At 54.2% G+C, this 20,753-nt stretch overlaps 2 protein-coding genes across 2 annotated transcripts in view; one reads left to right on the forward strand and one right to left on the reverse strand.

Annotated features, from left to right (window-relative positions):
- The window catches only part of ABHD11 (abhydrolase domain containing 11), a 997,569-nt gene that overhangs the window by 248,751 nt on the left and 728,065 nt on the right, over positions 1-20,753 (forward strand). The window lies entirely within an intron of this gene.
- Positions 1-20,753, reverse strand: part of GTF2IRD1 (GTF2I repeat domain containing 1) — a 228,559-nt gene that overhangs the window by 129,863 nt on the left and 77,943 nt on the right. The window contains exon 2 of the mRNA XM_050783657.1: positions 16,435-16,525. The gene's annotated coding sequence lies outside the window, so the exon portion shown is untranslated. The remainder of the gene's footprint in view (positions 1-16,434; positions 16,526-20,753) is intronic.

Consider the following 20,753-nt stretch of genomic DNA (forward strand, 5'->3'; position numbering starts at 1 on the left):
ATGATCGGAATTAGATGGTGGCAATGGTCGCACAACTTAATGAAGATACTAAAAATACTGCATAGTGTTATTTTAAAATGGTGAATTTGGCCGCATGTGGTGGCTTATGCTTATATATCTCAGCACTTTGAGAGGTTGAGGTGGGTGGATTGCTTGAGCCCAGGAGTTCAAGACCAGCCTGGGCCACGAAGCAAAACCCCATCTCTACAAGAGATACAAAAATTAGCCAGGCATGGTGGCACAAACCTGTAGTCCCAGCTACTCGGGAGGCTGAGGCAGGATAGCTGGAGCCTGGGAAATGGAGGTTGCAGTGAGCCATGACTGCACCACTGCACTCCAGCCTGGCCAACAGAGCAGGACCCTATCTCTAAGAAAACTAAATAAATAGGCCGGGCGCAGTGGCTCACGCCTGTAATCCCAGCACTTTTGGAGGCCGAGGCAGGCGGATCACGAGGTCAGGAGATCGAGACCATCCTGGCTAACAGTGAAACCCTGTCTCTACTAAAAATACAAAAAAAAATAGCCAGGCATGGTGGCACATGCCTGTAGTCCCAGCTACTCGGGAGGCTGAGACAGGAGAATGGCATGAACCTGGGAGGCGGAGCTTGCAGTGAGCCAAGATCACACCACTTCACTCTACACTCCAGCCTGGGCGACAGAGTGACTCCGTCTCAAAAAAAAAAAAAAAAACCTAAATAAATGAAATGGTGAATTTTATGGTGTAATGATATCATGATAAAGAATAAGAATACAATAATTTTTATATTTTTTTGGTAGAGACAGGGCCTTGCTAATACATATGCCCTGTCTCTACCAAAGAAAAATTTAAAAATAGTCAGGTGTGGTGGCTTGGCGCCTGCAGTCCCAGCTATTTGGGAGGCTGAGGCAGGAGGATCCCCTGAACCCAGGAGTTTGAGGCTGCAGGGAGCCACGATCCCACCAAAGCACTCCAGCCTGGGTGACAGAGCAAGACCCTGTCTCAAAAAAAAAAAAAAAAAAAAAAAAAAAAAAAAGGTAGAAACACCCCAAATGTCTATAACTGATGAACAGATAAACAAAATATGGTATATCCATTAAATGGAATATTATTTGGCCATATAAAGAAAGGCACATTGACTCACGCTACAACGTGGATGAACCTTGAACACATTATACTCACTGAGAAAAGGCCAGACTCAAAAGACCACATATTACATGATTCCATCTACAAGAAACGCCCAGAATAGGCAAATCTACAGAGATGGAAAGTAAATTAGTGGTTGCCAGGGGATGGGGGAGGAGGGAATGAGGGCTGACTGCTTAATGGGTAGAGATTCTTAGGATGATAAAAACGCTCTGAAATTAGACTGCACAACTCTGTGAATATATTTTTAAAAAAACACTGAATTATACACTTTAAAGGAATAGTTTTAAAATAAACTTACAAAAAAAATCCAACATGGTAGAGAACAGAATCAAGTCCCTGGAGACATCACTGAGCCCCGAAAAGCATCACCACACACTCCCGCCCCAGCCTCCGAATACCTACTCACAGGTACCCATCCCATCCTCCAAATGCCTTCCATATTTTCTTATGAGGAATAAATACGCTCCTCTTTGTTTAACTGTCAGGTTTAATATCTAAAGTCTGCCAGGCTACATATATATATATATACACACACACACACACATATACACACATATAGTTTTTTGTTTTGGTTTTTTTTTTTTTTGGAGAAAGAGTCTCGCCGCTCTGTTGCCAGGCTGGACCACAGTGGCGCAGTCTCGGCTCACTGCAACCTCCGCCTCCTGGGTTCAAGCAATTCTCCTGTCTCAGCCTCCCAGGTAGCTGGGATTACAGGCACACATCACCACACCTGGCTAATTTTTGTATTTTTAGTAGAGATGGGGTTTCACCATGTTGGCCAGGCTGGTCTTGAACTCCTGACCTCGTGATCCACCCGTCTCGGCCTCCCAAAGTGCTGGGATTACAGTCGTGAGCCACCGCGCTTAGCTGTTTTTTTTTTGTTTTTTTTTTTTAATTATTTTTATGTTTTGTAGAGACAGGGTCTCACTATGTTGCCCAGGCTGGTCTCGAACTCCTAAACTCAAGCAATCTGCCCATCTCAGCCTCCTGAAGTGCTAAAATTACATGCCTAGGCCGCCGCACCTGACCTGGCTTATAGATATTTGCTATATTTACAGTTGGGTGTTTTATTACCTGTAGCCAAATTCAGTCCTAAATGACCGGGGATGGTCCCCTCTTTGCCACTAACCAGGACTCGGGGAGCTCTGTACACTGGGGAGTAAAGCTCCAGGCTGACAGTCAGGATTAAGCAGAATGTCAAGTAATCAGGTCTCATCACCCGCCGGGTGGCCTCAGGAATGTCACATACACGTGCATATACACACCCCTGTGAGCAGACAATGATGTGTGTCTAAATAGCCCCGAGGCGGATCACCTGAGGCCAAGAGTTCAAGACCAGTCTGGTCCAATGTGGTGAAACCCCGTCTCTACTAAAAATACAAAAATTAGCCGGGAGCCGTGGCGGGCGCCTGTAATCCCAGCTACTCAGGAGGCTGAGGCAGGAGAATGGCTTGAAACCAGGAGTTGGAGGTTGCAGTGAGCCGAGATCACACCACTGCACTCCAGCCTAGGTGACAGAGCGACACTCTGACTCAAAAAATAAAAATTAAAAATTAAATACAAAATAAAATACAAAAATTAGCCAGGTGTGGTAGTGCATGCCTGTAATCCCAGCTACTCGGGAGCCTGTGGCAGGCAAATCGCTCGAACCTGGGAGGCGAAGGTTGCAGTGAGTTGAGATCACGCCACTGCACTCCAGCCTGGGCGACAGAGCAAGACTCCGTCTCAACAACGAAACAAAATAAATAAATAAATAAATAAATAAATAAATAAATAGTCCAGAGGATTAACTGTCCTGGCACTTCACACTGGTGCTGTCTGTACACATCAGCTGTCTTTCCTGGAGGGAAACGCCCCAAACTGGGCTGCACCCGGCTCAGAGAGACAAGGTGCCCCCCCCGCACTGTCATCGCCACTGCCCCCCAGATGCCTCTGAACGCCACAGCCAGGCCGGCAGAAGCAACTCCTGGTGTGGGTAGAGGAGCGCCAATGAGAGCTGGGATTGAAGGATGGAGGGGGGCCGGGCACAGGGGCTCACCCCTGTAATCCTAACACTTTGGGAGGCTGAGGCGGGTGGATCACTTGAGGTCAGGAGTTTGAGACCAGTCCGGCCAACATGGTGAAACCCCATCTCTACTAAAAATACAAAAACTAGCTGGGTGTGTTGGCAGGTGCCTGTAGTCCCAGCTACTGGGGAGGCTAAGGCAGAATTGCTTTAATCCCGGAGGCAGAGGTTGCAGTGAGCCAAGATCGTGCCACTGCACTCCGGCCTGAGCAATGGAGTGAGACCCTGTCTCCAAAAAAAAAAAAAGGGTGGAGGAGGCCCCCACCCTTCATGGGCTCCCACCCCGAGCTTGCTTCTAATTCACTTGACAAGGTTGCACAGGATGCCCACTCCGCACCAAGCAGGGTGCCAAGAAGGGCAGGGATGTGGAGAACAACACAATGATGGGGCCCTGACCCACTGGAAGTCACACTCTGTCTGTGAAGGTGACAGACAAGCACAAGGGCAATTAGGATCTTGTTTGTGATGCGGGCTGTGGCTGGGGACACAGGCAAGAGGCACCTAACGTGACCTGGAGGGGCAGATGAGGTCAGGGAAGCTCTGCAGAGAGAAGTGACATCCCAGCTGAGACCTGCAACGAGAAATCAGCCCAGGGACACAGCCAGGGAGCATTACACACGCTCTAGGGGAGAGGCAGCAGTGTTCCAGGAAGCGAGACAGAGCACAGTACGTTTTAGAAACGATGAGGCTCATCGTGGCTGGCACAGACAGACATAGGCAGGGCCTGGCCATGCCCAGTCTGCAGCTTTTCCAGGAGCCACGGGAACCCCTGGCTCAGATACAGATACAGATCTTCACCTGGAGTCAATACAGCAGCCCCACCGTCACGTCCTGTCTCTGGCCCTACACTTCTGTCTGAATCTCCGTCCTCCAGGGCTGTGCAGAAAGCCACTTCTCCTGCAGGTTGCCATCAACAACACCTGGGAGTGGCATTGTCTCCCATCCCCTAAGCAGCCACAGGTATCCCCCAGCCCAGAACAGGGCCTGGCCTCTAACAAGTGGGATGGTTGACCGTGACCTTGAGGGGCTAAGGGGTCGGCAGGCCGAGGGTAGAACCAACCAGTTCTACCTTTTGAGGTTTTCCCAGTTTGCAGAAGCAGAAACTGAGGCATGCTGGCCAGGTGCGGTGGCTCACGCCTGTAATCGCAGCACCTTGGGAGGCCAAAGCAGGTGGATCACTTGAGGCCAGGAGTTCAAGACCAGCCTGGGCAACATGGTGAAACCGTGTCTCTACTAAAAACACAAAAACCTAGCCAGGCATGGTGGCAGGCGCCTGTGATCCCAGTTACTCGGGAGGCTGAGGCAGGAGACTCATTTGAACCCAGGAGGTGGAGGTTGCAGTGAGCCGAGATCCTGCCACTGCACTCCAGCCTGGGAGACAGAGCAAGACTCTGTCTTAAAAAATAAATAAATAAATTGAGGCATGCCACACCCCACACCCCAGGGACAGAGGGGTGTGTCCCAGACAGGCAGAAGATAAGAACGGATCTTAGAATGAAGGGGTCCAAGGTTCGCTGTCTGGGGAAGTGGGGCTCCCATGGGGCCAGCTTCTGGGGTCATCATGGGACAAGCTGAAAAAGTGTTCTTCACTGAGATGGCAGCTAGCTCCCCGCAACTGAATACACTGATTTTCCCAAGAACCTGGTAATACTATATAAGAAAACTATCCTTGTTTGTTCAGATGAGGCTCAGAGAGGTATAGTCACTTGCCTGTGGTCACACAGCAGCTCAGCAGTCAGGCTGGGATTTGAACCTGGGTGTGTCTGGCTTCAAAGACCCTGATGGTTCCACTGCACCCTGCTGTGAAGTGAGGGAGCCCTGGCCCTCTCCTTTGGATATGCTGAGAAGAGAATATCTCAGGGAGCTGCTAACCCGGGGCAGGTGGGTGGGTGGACCAGGATCAAAGAGGGAGGATGTGGTTTGCCCACCTGCCCAGAGGGCTGCACCCACAGCTGGGAGCCAGGGTGTGCACTGGGAGCAGGGGTAACCACCTCTTTCCCCAAAGCCCTTCCTCTCCCCACCTGGCCTCACTGCAAGAAGCAGCCATGCCTGAAAAACCAGCTCCTGGATAAACATGAGAGACACATCAGACTGAGAGAATCACAAGACCCCTTGGAGCTGCCAGGACCACCCTGGAGCCAGGTGGGTGGGCGGGGGGTCTTGTCTGCTGCGGGGAGCCACCCAGGAGCACCCAAGGGCCTTCCTTCCTGCATAGGGCTAACCTCTTTCCAGGCTTCCCACCGCGTGCTGGCCCCAGGGTCCAGCCTTTGAGGACTTCCGGGGACTCGGTAGGGGTGGGAGGCAAGGGTCGGGTACGGGGGAAGGTGCTTGGGGCAACCTTCATCTGAGAGGGCTACAATGATTTCACAAATAGCAAATTAAATAACAAAGTAAAAACCAGCTGGGCACAGTGGCTCGTGCTCACATCTGTAATCCCAGCACTTTGGAAGGCCGAGGCAGGTAAATCACTCGAGGTCAGGAGTTTGAGACCAGCCTGGCCAACAACGGCGAAACCCCGTCTCTACCAAAAACACAAAAATTAGCCGGGCATGGTGGCAGGTGCCTATAATCCCAGCTATTCGGGAGGCTGAGGCAGAAGAATTGCCTGAACCCGGGAGGCAGGGGGCTGCAGTGAACCGTGATCACACCACTGCACTCCAGCCTGGGTGACAGAGGGAGACTCTGTCTCAGAAACAAACAAATAACAACAACAAAAACAACACAGTAAAAAAAAAAAAACCCAAATCTCTCAAGACACCCACGCAAGACATGTGATCACCCAGGAACCTCCGTCTCCTTAGGAAGCTGAGAGCCCTGGGAAACTCATGGATTTGCCAATGGGAAACTGACAAACTCTTGCTGGGGTCCCCTGCTTCATTCACGCCCACCTGGCAACCCTGGGGAGGTACTTGCTGTGGTTCCATTTTCTAGAGGGTCAAACTGAGGCAGTGACAAGCTGGAGTCCATGAACCACCATAATCTAGGCACTGGCCACACAGGGGTTCACCAGAACAGCCACTGTTCACACAGGGCCAACCTCAGGTAGCAATGGGTTCCAAACATTTAGCGACCAGAACTGTATTTAGAGCTCTAACAGTTAACTCCAGTAAAAGTGGTCCTAGGGCAGGGTGCGGTGGCTCACACCTGTAATCCCAGCACTCTGGGAGGCCAAGGTGGGTGGATCATTTGAGGTCAGGGGTTCAAGACCAGCCTGGACAACATGGTGAAACTCCACCTCTACTAAAAATACAAACATTAGTCAGGTGTGGTGGCACGCACCTGTGATCCCAGCTACTGGAGAAGCTGAGGCAGGAGAATCACTTGAACCCAGGAGGCGGAGGTTGCAGTCAGCCGAGATGGCGCCACTGCACTCCAGCCTGGGCGACAGAGTGAGACTGTCTCAAAAAAAAAAAAAAAAAAAAGTAGTCCTACTCTGGCCCAAAGGGGCATAGGAGGTTTGAGCCTCACATGTCCCCACCTCCTGCTCCTTGGTGGCCCCAGGGGCTCTCCAGGGCTCTGTGGTAATCCACAGGCTCACATTACCCTCAGCTGAGTCTCACAGCCCTGCAAACCTAGTGTTCTGTTCTCCCATTTAAAGATAAACAGGCCAGGCGCAGTGGCTCACCTCTCTAATCTCAGCATTTGGGAAGCTGAGGTGGGGGGATCACTTGAACACAGGAGTTCGAGACCAGCCTGAGCGACATGGCAAGATCCCCATCTCTACAAAATAAAAAAATCAGCTGGGTGCAGTGGCACGTGCCTGCAAACCCAGCTACTTAGGAGGCTGAGGTGGGCGAATCACTTGAGCCTAGGAGTTCAAGACTGCAGCAAGCTATGATTGCGCCACTGCACTCCAGCCTGGGTGACAGAACGAGACCCTGTCTCAAAATAATAATAATAAAAGATGAACAAACCAAAGCCCAGAGATGTGACATCACTCAGCCAGCCGTGTTTCGTTTGATCCTAACTCACGCTCCTGCCTGCAACAGCGGCTTCACCACCCTCCTTCCCTACCCCCAGAAGTCCTGCTCTTATTTCATGCAAACATGGAATTTCTACCCCAAGCAAAACAGCTGCAGGAGTGAAGACCAGAGACTCACCACCAGGAACCCCCAGACTCCCAGAGGGTGGGGGTACATAAGATCATGGGCAAGATGCCCCAGGGCACAGCCAACTCCCCTCCCTGGCACCACCCTCCACCTCCAGCTGTCCTGGCCCCGTAGCCTCAATTACTCCAGAGCCCACCTGGATGGCGGCGGGAGGATCACATGGGGCCAGAGGCCCCGCGGGCAGCGGCAGGCAGGTGTAATTTCATCGCGGGGCTCACGGTATGAGTCACCAGAAACAGAAGATGAAATTCCAGCTCTGAGGACGGAGATGAGCAGCTCCCCCGGCTTGGGGTCAGCTCTCGATGTGTGGGGGGAGGGGGGAATGATGGGGTGCAGGCCACAGGCCCCCTGCCAGCCAGATGGTGCCTTTGTGAAAATGAGACAGAGGAACCACCTTCTTCTGGGGGGTCCCGAGCTGATGCAGGGCCAGCCAAGCCAGTTTGCTAGATTTCCCTAGAGAGGAGAGTGGCTAGAGGTATGTGGCATATCCACACCGTGGAACACTACTCAGGAACCAGAAGGGACCAGCTACCCATGCACCCAGCAATGCACATAAATGCACTGTGCTGCATGAAGCCAGATTCAGAGGTTGTGGACTATAGGATTCCATTTATGTGACATTCTACAAATGGAAAACCATATACAGAAGACAGATCAGTGGCTGCTGGGTTGGGACAAGAGACAAGGATAAACAAACAGGCTTCAAAAACTTTTAGGGGTTACAGGATTGTTCTAACTCCTGGGGTCAAGCAATCCTCCTGCCTTAGCCTCCCAAGTAGCTGGTACTACAAGCACACATCACCACACCCGGTTAATTTTTTTTTTTAAGAGATGGGGTCTTGCTATGTTGCCCAGGCTGGTCTCAAACTCCTGGCCTCAAGCGATCCTCCCACCTCAGCCTCCTGAGTAGCTGGGGCTACAGGCATGAGCCACCTTGCCTGGTTAATTTTTGTACTTCTTGTAGAGACAGGGGGTTCGCTATGTTGTTTAAGCTAGTCTCAAACTCCTGGCCTCAATCCATCCTCTCGCCTCAGCCTCCCAAAGTGCTGTTCTATGTCTTGATGGGGGTTGGACGACATGAGGGTGTGAGCCAGACAAGTTCCTGGTATAGCATAGCCCTCACTCCTCAACAATATTTATAATAAAATATAAAGTGGGGCTTGGACATGGTGGCTCACGCCTATAATCCCAGCACTTTGGGAGGCTGAGGTGGGTGGATCACTTGAGATCAGGAGTTCAAAACCAGCCTCGTTAAGATGGCAAAACCTCATCTTTACTAAAAATACAAAAATTAGCTGGGTGAGGTGGCATGCACCCATAATCCCAGCTACTCAGGAGACTGAGGCAAGAGAATTGCTTGAACCTGGGAGGCAGAGGTTGCAGCGGGCTGAGATCACACCACTGCATTCTAGCCTGGTGACAGAATGAGACTCCATCTCAAATAAATAAATAAAATAAAATATAAAGTGGGCCCTTCTCATGCGCCAGCCCGGGGCTAGGGACCAGGACCTAATGAGACCCCCTCAGGCCTGACACCCCTACAAGGTTCTCACTGGCTGGTGGAACAACAGACGGATGGACGAAAAGATACAGACTTGCTTTAATGGTGGTTCTGCCAGTAGCCAGAAAATGTACCTTGAGACCTTGCTAGACCCCAGCCAGCAAAGAGGCCTATCCTCGGCCAACCATCTAAGAGGCAGGCAGCCTGGAGGGTCTCCCCTCTGCCACGGGGAACAGGAGGGGAAAGGGCTAAGCTGCTCCCCACTTACCTGCCCTCCCCAACCATGCAGCCTCTTCTGCATCCTCAAGCGCCCAGGACCCCAAGCCCTCAAACCAGGCCCTCCTGCCCTGTCTCCACCACAGACCTGCCCCCAGGGGGCCCACCTACCCACACCGTAGCATCCCCACGGGGCCACGCCAAGTCCCTTGGACTACAGCACCACCCTGGGACCCAGGCAGGTTGGGGAGAGCCATCTCCCTTTTACATCCAAGCAAACTGCCCAGGCGGGTGGAAGGTGGACATGGACCCCATGACCCCGGCCCCTTACTTCCCCCCCATGCCCTCCACTCCAGAGGCTGCAGCACAGGTGCTGGGAACCTGCCTCGGGTGGCAGCATGGCAAAGGTGCAGGAATTCCCAGCAGCCTCTATGCTGTGGGGTCAGTCCCTCAAGTCCACAACCGCTCCCGCCGGCGGGGTCTCCCAGCCTTGAAAGGGAAGCATTGCAGATACTTTCCCAGCACTCAGGCCTTGCCAATCCTACATGAAAATCTTACCTGGTGTCTAATAGGGTGTTTCCAGCAATTTCCCACCCCCTCCTCCCAGCATCTCTAAATACACCGTATGGACCACATTGGCCAGAAATCCCTGAAGATAAGGACTTCCCAAACTGGGGCTCCCTGGGCACCCCTCAGGCCACCTAGACTACACCCTCCATACTACCCAGGCCAGGAGGAGATCTAGACCCTCCAGCCACAGGCTGGAGAAGGCCCGACCAAAGACATTAGTAGGACACTGCCTGTAATCCCAGCACTTTGGGAAGCTGAGACGGGAGGATTGCTTGAGGCCAGGAGCTTAAGACCAGCCTGGGCGACACAGCGAGACCCCATCTCTAAAAAAAAAAAAAAAAAAAATTTTTTTTTTTTTTTTTTTTTTTTTTTTTTGAGACGGAGTCTCGCTCTGTCGCCCAGACTGGAGTGCAGTGGCGTGATCTCGGCTCACTGCAAGCTCCGCCTCCCGGGTTCACGCCATTCTCCTGCCTCAGCCTCCGGAGTAGCTGGGACTACAGGCGCCCGCCACCACGCCCGGCTAATTTCTTTTTGTATTTTTAGTAGAGACGGGGTTTCACCGTGTTACCCAGGATGGTCTCGATCTCCTGACCTCGTGATCCGCCTGCCTCGGCCTCCCAAAGTGCTGGGATTACAGGCTTGAGCCACCACGCCCGGCCAAAAATTTTTTTTAATTAGCTAGGTATGGTGGTCCAGCACACCTGCAGAGGCTGAGGTGGGAGGATCACACTGAGCCCAGGAGTTGGAGGTTGCAGTAAGGTAGGATCACGCCACTGCACTCCAGCCTGGGAAACAGAGTGAGACACTGTCTTAAAAAATAGAATAAAATAAAAATGAAAAAGGACCGTGCTGGCCGGGTACAGCGGCTCACTTCTGTAATTAAAGCACTTTGGGATCACTTGAACTCAGGAACTGGGCAACATGGCGAAATCCTGTCTCCACCAAAAATACGAAACATTAGCCGGGCATGGTGGTGTGTGCCTGTGGTCCCAGCTACTTGGGAGACTGAGCCAGAAGGATCGCTTGAGCCGGGGAGGGAGAAGCTGCAGTGAGCCGAGATTGCGCCACTGCATTCCAGCCTGGGTGACAGAGTGAGACCTCATTTCAATACAAATTAAAAAAAAAAAAAAAGGGCCATGATTCAGTGAATCAGCTCCACTGGATTCAAACTCGCTCCAGATCATCCCTGGGGCCTCCACTGAGCCCTGACCCCAACTCCAGCGTCAGCCACACACACCTCTGGCCCCTCCCCAACCCCCATCCGTCTCACCACCCCAGAGGCGCAGCAGTAGGGTTGACAGATAAAATGCAAGACCCCCAGTTCAGTCTGAACTACAGATCAACAACGGGTAACTTTTAGCTAGAAGTTCATCCCAAATACTGCAGTAGTCCTTGCTTGTCTGAAATCCAATTTTAGCTGGGCATCGTTATTTTTATTTGCTAAATCTGGCAACCCGAAGCAGGTGGTCCTGAAGGAGGGCGACAGGTGGGCACACAAATAGCTCAGGGTCAGCCAGGCCCCAGCTCAGGGGCCAGAGGCAAGGGTGTTTGAAATGAGAGTTCTGTTCACCGCCTGAGACACTCCCTAAGACCGTGTAAGATAAAGTACATCCTCACCCATTTCACCTGTCTTATTCAGGATACCTATCTTATCTTTTTTTTTTTTTTTTTTGAGACGGAGTTTCGCTCTTGTCGCCCAGGCTGGAGTGCAATGGTACGATCTTGGCTCACTGCAACCTTCACCTCTTAGGTTCAAGCAACTCTCCTGCCTCAGCCTCCTGAGCAGTTGGGATTACAGGTGCCTGCCACTACGCCTGGCTAATTTTTGTATTTTTAGTAGAGATGGGGTTTCACCATGCTGGCCAGGCTAGTCTCAAACTCCTGACCTCAGGTGATCCACCCGCCTCTGCCTCCCAAAGTGCTGGGATTACAGGCATGAGCCACCGCACCCAGCCCTAACTTATCTTAAATGGGCAAATTTCCGGGGCAGGAACCCAGGTTCCTACAGCCCTGGCCCCATTCTGCACAACCCTCCATACTCATGAAGCCACAAACCCAGGTACAGATTGGCCCAGAGAGAAGGCAATGGGACCGAGAATGGATCAGTTCTGCAGGATGAAGGGAGAGAGAGCTACCAAAATAGGGTGGGTGAAGAAGTAATGAATGAGGCCGGGCCTGGGGGCTCACTTGAGGTAAGGAGTTCAAGACCAGCCTGGCCAACATGGTGAAACCCTATCTCTACTAAAAACACAAAAATTAGCCGGGTGTGGTGGTGCATATTTGTAATTCCAGCTACTCGGGAGGCTGAGGCACGAGAATCACTTGAACCCGGGAGATGGAAGTTGCAGTGAGCCGGGATCGTGCCACTGCACTCCAGCCTGGGCAACACAGCAAGACTCCATCTCAAAACAAAACAAAACAAAAAAAAGGTGGTGATGGACCAGGGGGCTCTCCTGAAAAGCTTTCTGCCTCCAACACCCACATTACAAGATGCCCTACAGGCCAAAGCCCCTTTGCCACACCTGGAGATACCTGGCTGAAAACTTCCAAAGTAGGCCAAGAAAGTGACAGGGTCCCGCCTCCCTTCCGGAGTATGGAGCCTGGGCAGAAAGCACGTTTCTATGAGATGAGGCTGAGGGGATTCCGAGAGGCCAGGCCCCTCCTGCCCTAGCTGGAGCTCCTAACACCTACACCTTGGAGACTGTTACCCCCCTCCCAGCAATCACCTGTCACAACACACTGTCTTCTGGCCAGGTTCATGCATCCCCTTCTCCCCCAGAAAACCATCCTTCCCACCACTCCACCTCTGCTATGAGTCCCTTCAGGGAATTCCCTTCCAGTCGCACTAAGCGTCCCTGTCCTAGCGGCCCCACATTCTCCTGGAAGCCCCTCAATCAAAACTGAACTCACGGCCAGGCGCGGTGGCTCATGCCTGCAATTCCAGTACTTTGCGGGGCAGAGGCAGGCAGATCACTTGAGGTCAAGAGTTCTAGACCAGCCTGGCCAACATGATGAAACCCCATCTCTACTAAAACTACAAAAATTAGCCGGGTGTGGTGGAACATGCTTGTAATCCCAGCTACTTGAGGCAGGAGAATCGCCTGAACCCGGGAGGCAGAGGTTGCAGTGAGCCGAGATGGCGCCACTGCACACCAGCCTGGGCGACAGAGCGAGACTCCCTCTCAAAAAAAAAAAAAAAAAATTTAACTCAGCATGGATCCCAAGCCCTGGGTCCTGCTCTGCTCCTCTGTTTGTAAATTGGTCCTGCCGGTCTTGTTCCACAGGTGTCTCCTGAAGCCTCTGCAGGCCCCATGGAGCTGGGCGTACACCCCTGGCTTGTCCCAAAGAACCTGACTGTGGCCCTGGCTGCCACGCATCTGAGAGAGAGATACTTACAAACGGCGAGAGTCAGAGAACTGAGAGATGCAGAGAGGATGACACTGGGGAGCAAAGCCCGTGAGAGAAGACACAGGCTGGGGTTGTGGGGAGACAGGGGGCCCCAGGAAGTTCAGGGAGAGACCCTGGGACTCCTACCCGAGTGGGGAACTGGCCCCAGACATGAGCATTTAAGAAAAGTAGGACAGTCTGCTCAGCCATTTAGGTCAAGGCTCAAGAGCAGGATTTCATTCATTCATTCAAACATGTAGCCATTTAACAAGTATTTAAGGAGAAGCCTCCATCCCTACCTGTCCCTAGTGCAACTGGGGAGAGAAATGTAAACATCTGAGTAAGATCAATGTTGGGACAAAGGAAGGAAAGGATGTTGGCTGGGTGTGGTGGTTCACTCCTGTCATCCCAGCACTTTGAGAGGCTGAGGTGGGAGGGTTGCTCACGCCCAGGAGTTCGAAACCAGCCTGGGCAACATAGCAAGACCCCACCTCTATAAACAATAAAAAATTAGCCAGGTGTGGTGGCGCTTGTCTGTGGTCCCAGCTATTTGGGAGGCTGGGGCAGGAGGGTGGCTTGAGTCCAGGAGTTCAAGGCTCTAGTGAGCTGTGATCACACTACTACACCCCAGCCTGGGCACAGAGCAAGACTCTGTCTCAAAAAAAAAAAAAAAAAAAAAAAAAAAAGGATGTCATGGGGATACACAGGTGGTACCATGGCCAGCCCTGAGGATGAGGAAGTCTTCAGCCCAAAGACACCACAGCCAAGCCAAGTCCTGAAGGAGGAGAGGAAAAGAGGCAAATTCGACAATCCTGATCCCCTACGCTAGCCAGGCAGGGCCATTAAAGGAAGCCCCCAGCCTCCTCAGGGGAAAGGGCAAGAAGAACCTTCGAGAGAAGAGGAACAGTGTGTGTGCAGAGGCCAGGGTAGGAGGAAGCCAGGTTATTCAGGAAAACGGCAAGACTACAGGATTTTTTCTTTCTTTCTTTTTTTTTTTTTTGAGATGGAGTCTTGCTCTGTTGCCCAGGCTGGAGTGCAGTTGCGTGGTCTTGGGGTCCCGAGCAGCTGGGATTACAGGTGCCTGCCACCATGCCCAGCTAATTTTTTGTATTTTTAGTAGAGATGGGGTTTCACCATGTTGGCCAGGCTGGTCTCAAACTCCTGACTTCATGATCCACCCACCTTGGCCTCCCAAAGTGCTGGGATTACAGGCGTGAGCCACTGTGTCCGGCCAGACTACAGAATTCATGAATGGGCTGAGGAAGCAGTGAGTGGTCAAAGAGAGACTGGACCCCGAATGAGAATCATCTGAGAGCTGCAGTCTGTGGTTCCAAGGTCATGCTTAGGACGTGAATGTCCCAAGCCATCACCCACCATCCACAAGACCCCAGGTCCAACAAGCAAGCTGTCACCAAACTGTGGATGGCCTGGCCTCTGGAGTCAAGCAGGCTGCAGAAACAGCTACCTCCAAGACCCCTAGATTACAGCTGCCACTCAGACTATTGCCAAACACCAAGCGCTGACGACTACCACCTCATCAGAAGGCTAGCCGGGCTCCCGGGAGGCTGCCTTCAACGAACAGATAAAAATTATTTGTGATTAGCATATTGCAAATAAATGACCCTTCTCCCAGCATCGAGAGAACAGTCCTTTTAAGTAGGTTTAGCGTGTCCCCTACAAAGCTGTCTTCAAGACCCAGTTTTACAACCATCGGCCCTAAGTTCTCGAACATTTTAAGAGTGCAGGCTCTGAGTGGCTGCGGAGTTTCAACCCTTCCTTCCTAGTTTCCTCTGTGGGGTCCTGTGGGACCCTCTGAGTCAGAACTGCTGATTTCTAGGTCACCTCAGAGCAGGCTGTGGAAGAATGAGGTGTGGACTTGAGCCTCCCACACCCCAGAGGCAGGATGGGGGTTCCGATACCCTGTCACCTTGGGGCCAAGCCTGTCCCTTGGTCCGCAGGTGCCTGCTCAGAAGAGGTCAGAGTCTATCTCACACCCTCCTGGGCCCCAAATAGGGCGGTTCACGATGGCCACCTAACTACCTTATACCTAACCCCTCCCTGCCAGCAGCCACCAGCCTCCAGCCACCTCCTCCTGCTTAGAATAAATAATCGATGCTGGTGCCTTTCCCCTCTGGAATGACACTGCTGAAATAAATGAGCTGCTTGGGGCACCTTCCAAGCCCCAAGGCCCCAGGCCAGTGCCAAGGAGTCAACAGTCCTGGCCACGGGGCAGCCAGACACACAGAGGCCGACCATAGCAGCGGCAGGCCAGGGTAGCTTCTAGACACCCCTCTCCTCTTCTAAGAGAAACCCTTGCAAATGCCCACTCCTCCAAAAACTGTGGGGGCCTGCCCTCCACTCCCACCCGCCAGGCCCAGGGCCATCCCCGGGGTACCCCTTGGCACATTCCCCATCCAAGAGCCAGTACTCCCCCACGGGCCCTGCAGCGAGACCCCTATGTCCCAGCACCCTCGCTTCAGCTGGGATGGGGACACAGGAGACTCCCACCGCAGGACCTTGGTCCTGGGAGGCAGGGTCACTAGGCCAGACGCCAGAGCTCCATCCCCCTCCAGCACTGCCAGGAGGGTGGAACTCTCTCAGCGGCACAGCGTCCCCCTTCCCTGGGCCCAGGCCAGGCGGGGCAGGGTCTCACCCTCTGGCTGCTGGCCAGGGGTGCAGAGCCCAGGAGACGTGTCAAGCCCATCATGCCCAGGATACTTAGGTTGGGGCGGGTGGGTGTTCAGCACCCTGTGGCCCCTCCTCTGTCCTCTCCACCCATCTGCAGGAACTCAGAGACCACCCACAGACCGAGTACCCCCAACTTACTCCTCTGAACCCTTTGTGCTCCCCCCCACTGCCACCTTCTGAGTCCCCTCCACCCGGGGTTCAGCGGCCACCACCACACAGGCCAGCTCCCTCCCCGGGGCGGCGAGGGGGGGTCCACAACAGGAACCACCCTGCTGGGGCAATCCTGGCTGGGCTAGACTCCGCCCGGGAGTTGGGGGCGCGGGCCAGGGGCTGGCCCAGCCCGGGAAAAGGTGGAGGGGGGTGAAAGGCGGGGACCGCGGCCTTCCCAGCCCCCTCTGCTCCCACCCCGGCGCCCGCCACCGCGGGCAGCGCGACTGACCTCATTCGCCAACTGCAGCAGCCTGCGGGCGCCGGCCCGGGACGCCCCCCACCTCCAGAAGGGCCGGTGGCAAGGAGGGAGGGGGTGACAGCTCCCAGCTCCTGGCCCCTCCCGGGCAGGTGGGGGGCGGCCGTCCCGCCCCTCCCCCGGGCCCGAATTATAATCCCAGTCACGTGCCTCCCCGGGCACCCAAAAGCCGGCCCCAGCTCCTGTAACACCTTGAGAGGGGGAGGGGCGGGGCCCCCCCGGAGGAGGCGGAGGGGATCGGGGGCGGGGGTGAGGGGGAAGGGGAGAAAGGCCTCGGCGCCCGCCCCCCGCAAAAGTTTCTCCTACCTTGGAGGATCCCCAAGCGCTCCTGCCAGCGGCGCCCCGGCCCCGGCCCGCGGCCAGGACTCAGCCTCCTGCCGCTGCCTCCTTAATTAATCCGGGAGAATGGGGGAAGGAGAGGCAGAGGGAGGCGAGGACGGCGGCGCGGCGAGGGCGGGGAGGGAGGCGCGGGGAGGGGGCGCGGGGGGGGATCGGCCGGCCGGGGGGCTGGCGCTTGGCGGCCCCCACCCCCGGCGCGGGCTGCGGCGGAGGGCGGGGCGGAGCGGGGAGCGGAGCGGAGAGCGGGAGCGCGGGGAGGCTCTTTGTTCTGTAATCCCAGTAAGATTGCCAGCCATTCGCCCCGGCCCTAATCCCAGCCCCGCGCAACACCACCCTCCATTGGCTGCCATTTACATACGGGATTAGCCCGCCCCGCGCCCCGCGCCCCGCGCCCCTGCGTCCCCCCCTTGCTACTCCGCGCCCCTGCGTCCTGGGGATCTGGGCACCGCGGTGGGAAGAGTGCGCCGCACCCCTCGGCCCCGGACCTGCGGGGAGGGGCGGTGGCGCCCTCGGTCCCCCCCCAGCCCCAGATTAGAAAAGCCTGGGCGCGCCCCCGCCTACCCCCACCGCCCCCCACCACCACTGGGAGAGCAGCGGGGCGCAGGGGGCTGGGGCTGGAGAGTCAAGGTCACCCAGCTGGAACGTGCGGAGGCCCTGAGTGTCCTGGCCGGTCACTCCCGCCTGGCCCGGGTTCTAGTCCTAAGGCTTGGGCCAGGTACCTCTTACAGCCTTTGTCCCCCTCCCGCCCCTGAGATGTGCAGGAAGGCAGTGACATGCCGAAAGTCGCAGCAGAGCCAACTGGACTCTTGGTCCCATCTTGTCTGATGGGACCTTCCTCTGAGAGGCTCTTACCCCTGTCCACCGCCCCCCCCCGCCCCGTCCCCCGCCCGCCCCGCTCTCACCAACGACACACACACCACAGCAGCGCTGCTACTGAATCAGAGCGCACGCCTCCCATCCGGCCCCAAAGCCATAAATCCTAATTCAGCACAAGGAACACAGTCCTTCCCCCCATGTGGTGCCCTGAGCCCTGAACTAGGCCTTGGCTAGGCTGGGCATGGCAGGGAGGGAGGGACTCACCCCAGGCAGGCCCCAACCCCAGGGAGCTTCTGGCTTAGAAGGACAGCCAAACATAGATCGAGAATCTCCCAGGTCCTGGCAAAACCCACAAGGTCTCCCCACAGCCTCCTGGCCAAACTGCCTTTGCAAAGATTATGACAGTGAAAGAAGTTTAGGGTGGCTGACTCCATCTTGCTTCCAGCCTCACGGGCTGGCTGTCCTCACTCATTCCGGAGCATAGGCCAAGCTAACCAGGGGAGGAATTTAGTTTATAGTTCAACTTTGAAGCAAAGATGATAATAGTTACTCCTTAAACCTAACCTGCTCTTTACTCGAGACCAAAGCCCCCTTTGTAAAACTAACTAAAGGCCATGAGATTAGGATTATGGGAGGGGCCTGCGTGCTGCTAAAACCTATGCATCGTTTTTTATAATCTGACGGCTCAGGAGTCATGTGGCCAGAGATCACAAGATTTCTGAGTTCCCCACTTCCTCCTATAGATAGCATCTCTATTGTGGAAACTGAGATTGGTCTTTGGAGTTTTTCAGACTTTCGCATTCTGGCAACCGACTGACTCACCTGGACCTGTGTGACTCATGACTCAGCCCATCCTGTGGCCCCCACTCAGAGACTGACTCAGTGCATAAGGACCATTTGCCACACCCCTGTGATTTCATCCCCAACCAATCAGCAGTACCCATTCTCTGAGCCCTTGCCCACCAAATTATCCATAAAAACCCTAGCCTCTGAGTTCTTGTGGAGATTAATTTGATTAATAACTCCAGTCCTACTGCTTGGCTAGCTCTGCATTAATAAGATGTTCTTGACTGGGCTCAGTGGCTCATGCCTGTAATCCCAGCACTTTGGGAAGCCAGGGTGGGTGGATCGCTTGAGGTCAGGAGTTCAAGGCCAGCGTGGCCAACACAGCAAAATCCAGTCACTAAAAATACAAAAATTAGCCAGGTGTGGTGGCGCATGCCTGTAATCCCAGCTACTCAGAAGGCTGATGCATGAGAATCACTGGAACCCACGAGGTGAAGGTTGCAGTGAGCCGAGATTGAGCCATTGCACTCCAACCTGGGTGACAGAGTGAGACTCTGTTTCAAAAATTAGGCCAGACGCAGTGGCTCACGCCTCTAATCCCAACACTTTGGGAGGCTGAGGTGGGTGGATCACTTGAGGTCAGGCATTCAAGACCAGCCTGGCCAACATGGTGAAACCCTGTCTCTACTAAGAACACAAAAATCAGCCGGGAGTGGTAGCAGGCACCTGTAATCCCAGCTACTTAGGAGGCTGAGGCATAAGAATCACTTGAACCCAGGAGGCAGAGGTTGCAGTGAGCCAAGATCACATCACTGTACTCCAGCCTGGACAACAGAGTAAGACTCTGTCTCAAAAATTAAAAAAAATTCAAAAACATAAAACTATTTCTCTGCTGCAATACCATGGTCTCAGTGAATTCTTCTTGTGCAGTGGCAGGAACAACCTGTCAGACAATTACACTGGGGTCCCTCCTGGACACACACCAGGAATTTGGTGAGGGTTAACTTTGGCTGACCAGGTCTCCTCTGGGAAACCCACACGCCCATCAGACTGAGAGCTCCTCCCAGGCAGGCCACATCTGCAGTGCCCAGCACAAGGCAGGGCACAGAGGGGCCCTCATGACTATGGACGGTGTTGGGCCGTGTCAGGGTTGGGAGTGAGGTCACCGATGCTCCCTCCATCCCACGCCGCCCTCCTGTTGTGAGGAGGCCTGGGACATCTCAAGGCACCCTCCTTCGTGGCCCCCTGACCTGAGACCCGGGTCGTCTCCCACCCTGCCTCTTTCTCTTTTCCTTTTTTTTTTTTTTTTTTTCTGAGATGGAGCCTCACCCTGTCGCCCAAGCTGGAGTGCAATGGTGCGATCTCGGCTCACTGCAACCTCCACCTCACGGTTTCAAACGATTGTCCTGCCTCAGCCTCCCAAGTAGCTGGGATCACAGGCGCGCACCACCACGCCTGGTTAATTTTTTTAAAAATCTTTAGTAGAGATGGGGTTTCACCATGTTGGTCAGGCTGGTCTCAAACTCCTGACCTTGTGATCCGCCCACCTCGGCCTCCCAAAGTGCTGGGATTACAGGTGTAAGCCACCGTGCCTGGCCTCTGCCTCTTTGTCTAATCACCTGTGTGACCTTGAGCAAGTCAGTTTTCCTCTGTGAGACTCCACTTCTCTCCTCCTGCAGCTTCTCATTGGACCACGGTGTGGCCCCCATGGTAGATAACTGCCCCTGTGATTGGCCCCTGCTTGTCAAGCATCTCTTAGGTGCTGGGTTTGTGGCATTTTAGTTCTCTAAGCCTTGTGCTAAGCCTGCAAGGTGGGTACTGTTGGCCTTATGTTACAGTGGGATAAAGTCAGGGGCTTAAAGACATGGAGCCTTGGCCGGTCACAGTGGCTCACGCCTGTAATCCCACAGTTTGGGAGGCTGAGGCAGGTGGATCACCTGAGGTCAGGAGTTCGCGACCAGCCTGGCCAACATAGCGAAACTCCATCTCTGCTTAAAATACAAAACAATTAGCTGGGCGTGGTGGTGCGCACCTGTAGTCCCAGCTACTCAGGAGGCTGAGGCAGGAGGATTGCTTGAGCCCAGGAGTTGGAGACTGCAATGAGCTATGATTGTGCCACTGCACTCCAGTCTGGGTGACAGAGCGAGACTCCGTCTCCCAAAACAAACAAACAAACAAAAACATGCGACCCTGTGAGTGAGCTGCTGGGTCTGGGCGGAAGGATAGAGCTGCCGCACACTGCCTCGTGGTACCCCCATGATGTCTGCACCGGCCCGTGCGGTGTCAGGCCTAAGGCACGCCCTCCGTGGACCCAGTTGGTTTTGAGGCCAAATGTTTCCCTGACCCCAAGTCCTACATCCCAGGGCTTGGAGGAACTGAGGCTTGGTAGGGAAGCATCAGTGTGTGCTCAATACTGCCCTCTGCAGGTAGAATCCGGAACAGGGGTGATTCAAGGGGCGTGCTCCCTGCAGCCTCTGGGAGACCTCTCTGCTTCCTAAGAGCCAAACAGCCAGCACCACCCCAGCCTCACCCAGGCAGAGACCAGGAGGCAGTGTGGTACAACACTGGCACGTCCAGCCCCCGCTCGGCCACATCTGGGAATGACATCTGGCCCCACATGTGCTGTGCATACTAGGCCAAGTCAACAGGCCACTCTGGGCTTCAGCTTCCTCATGCAGCTAAGA

This window comes from Macaca thibetana, chromosome 3 (genome assembly GCF_024542745.1).
Source record: "Macaca thibetana thibetana isolate TM-01 chromosome 3, ASM2454274v1, whole genome shotgun sequence".
NCBI lineage: Eukaryota > Metazoa > Chordata > Mammalia > Primates > Cercopithecidae > Macaca > Macaca thibetana.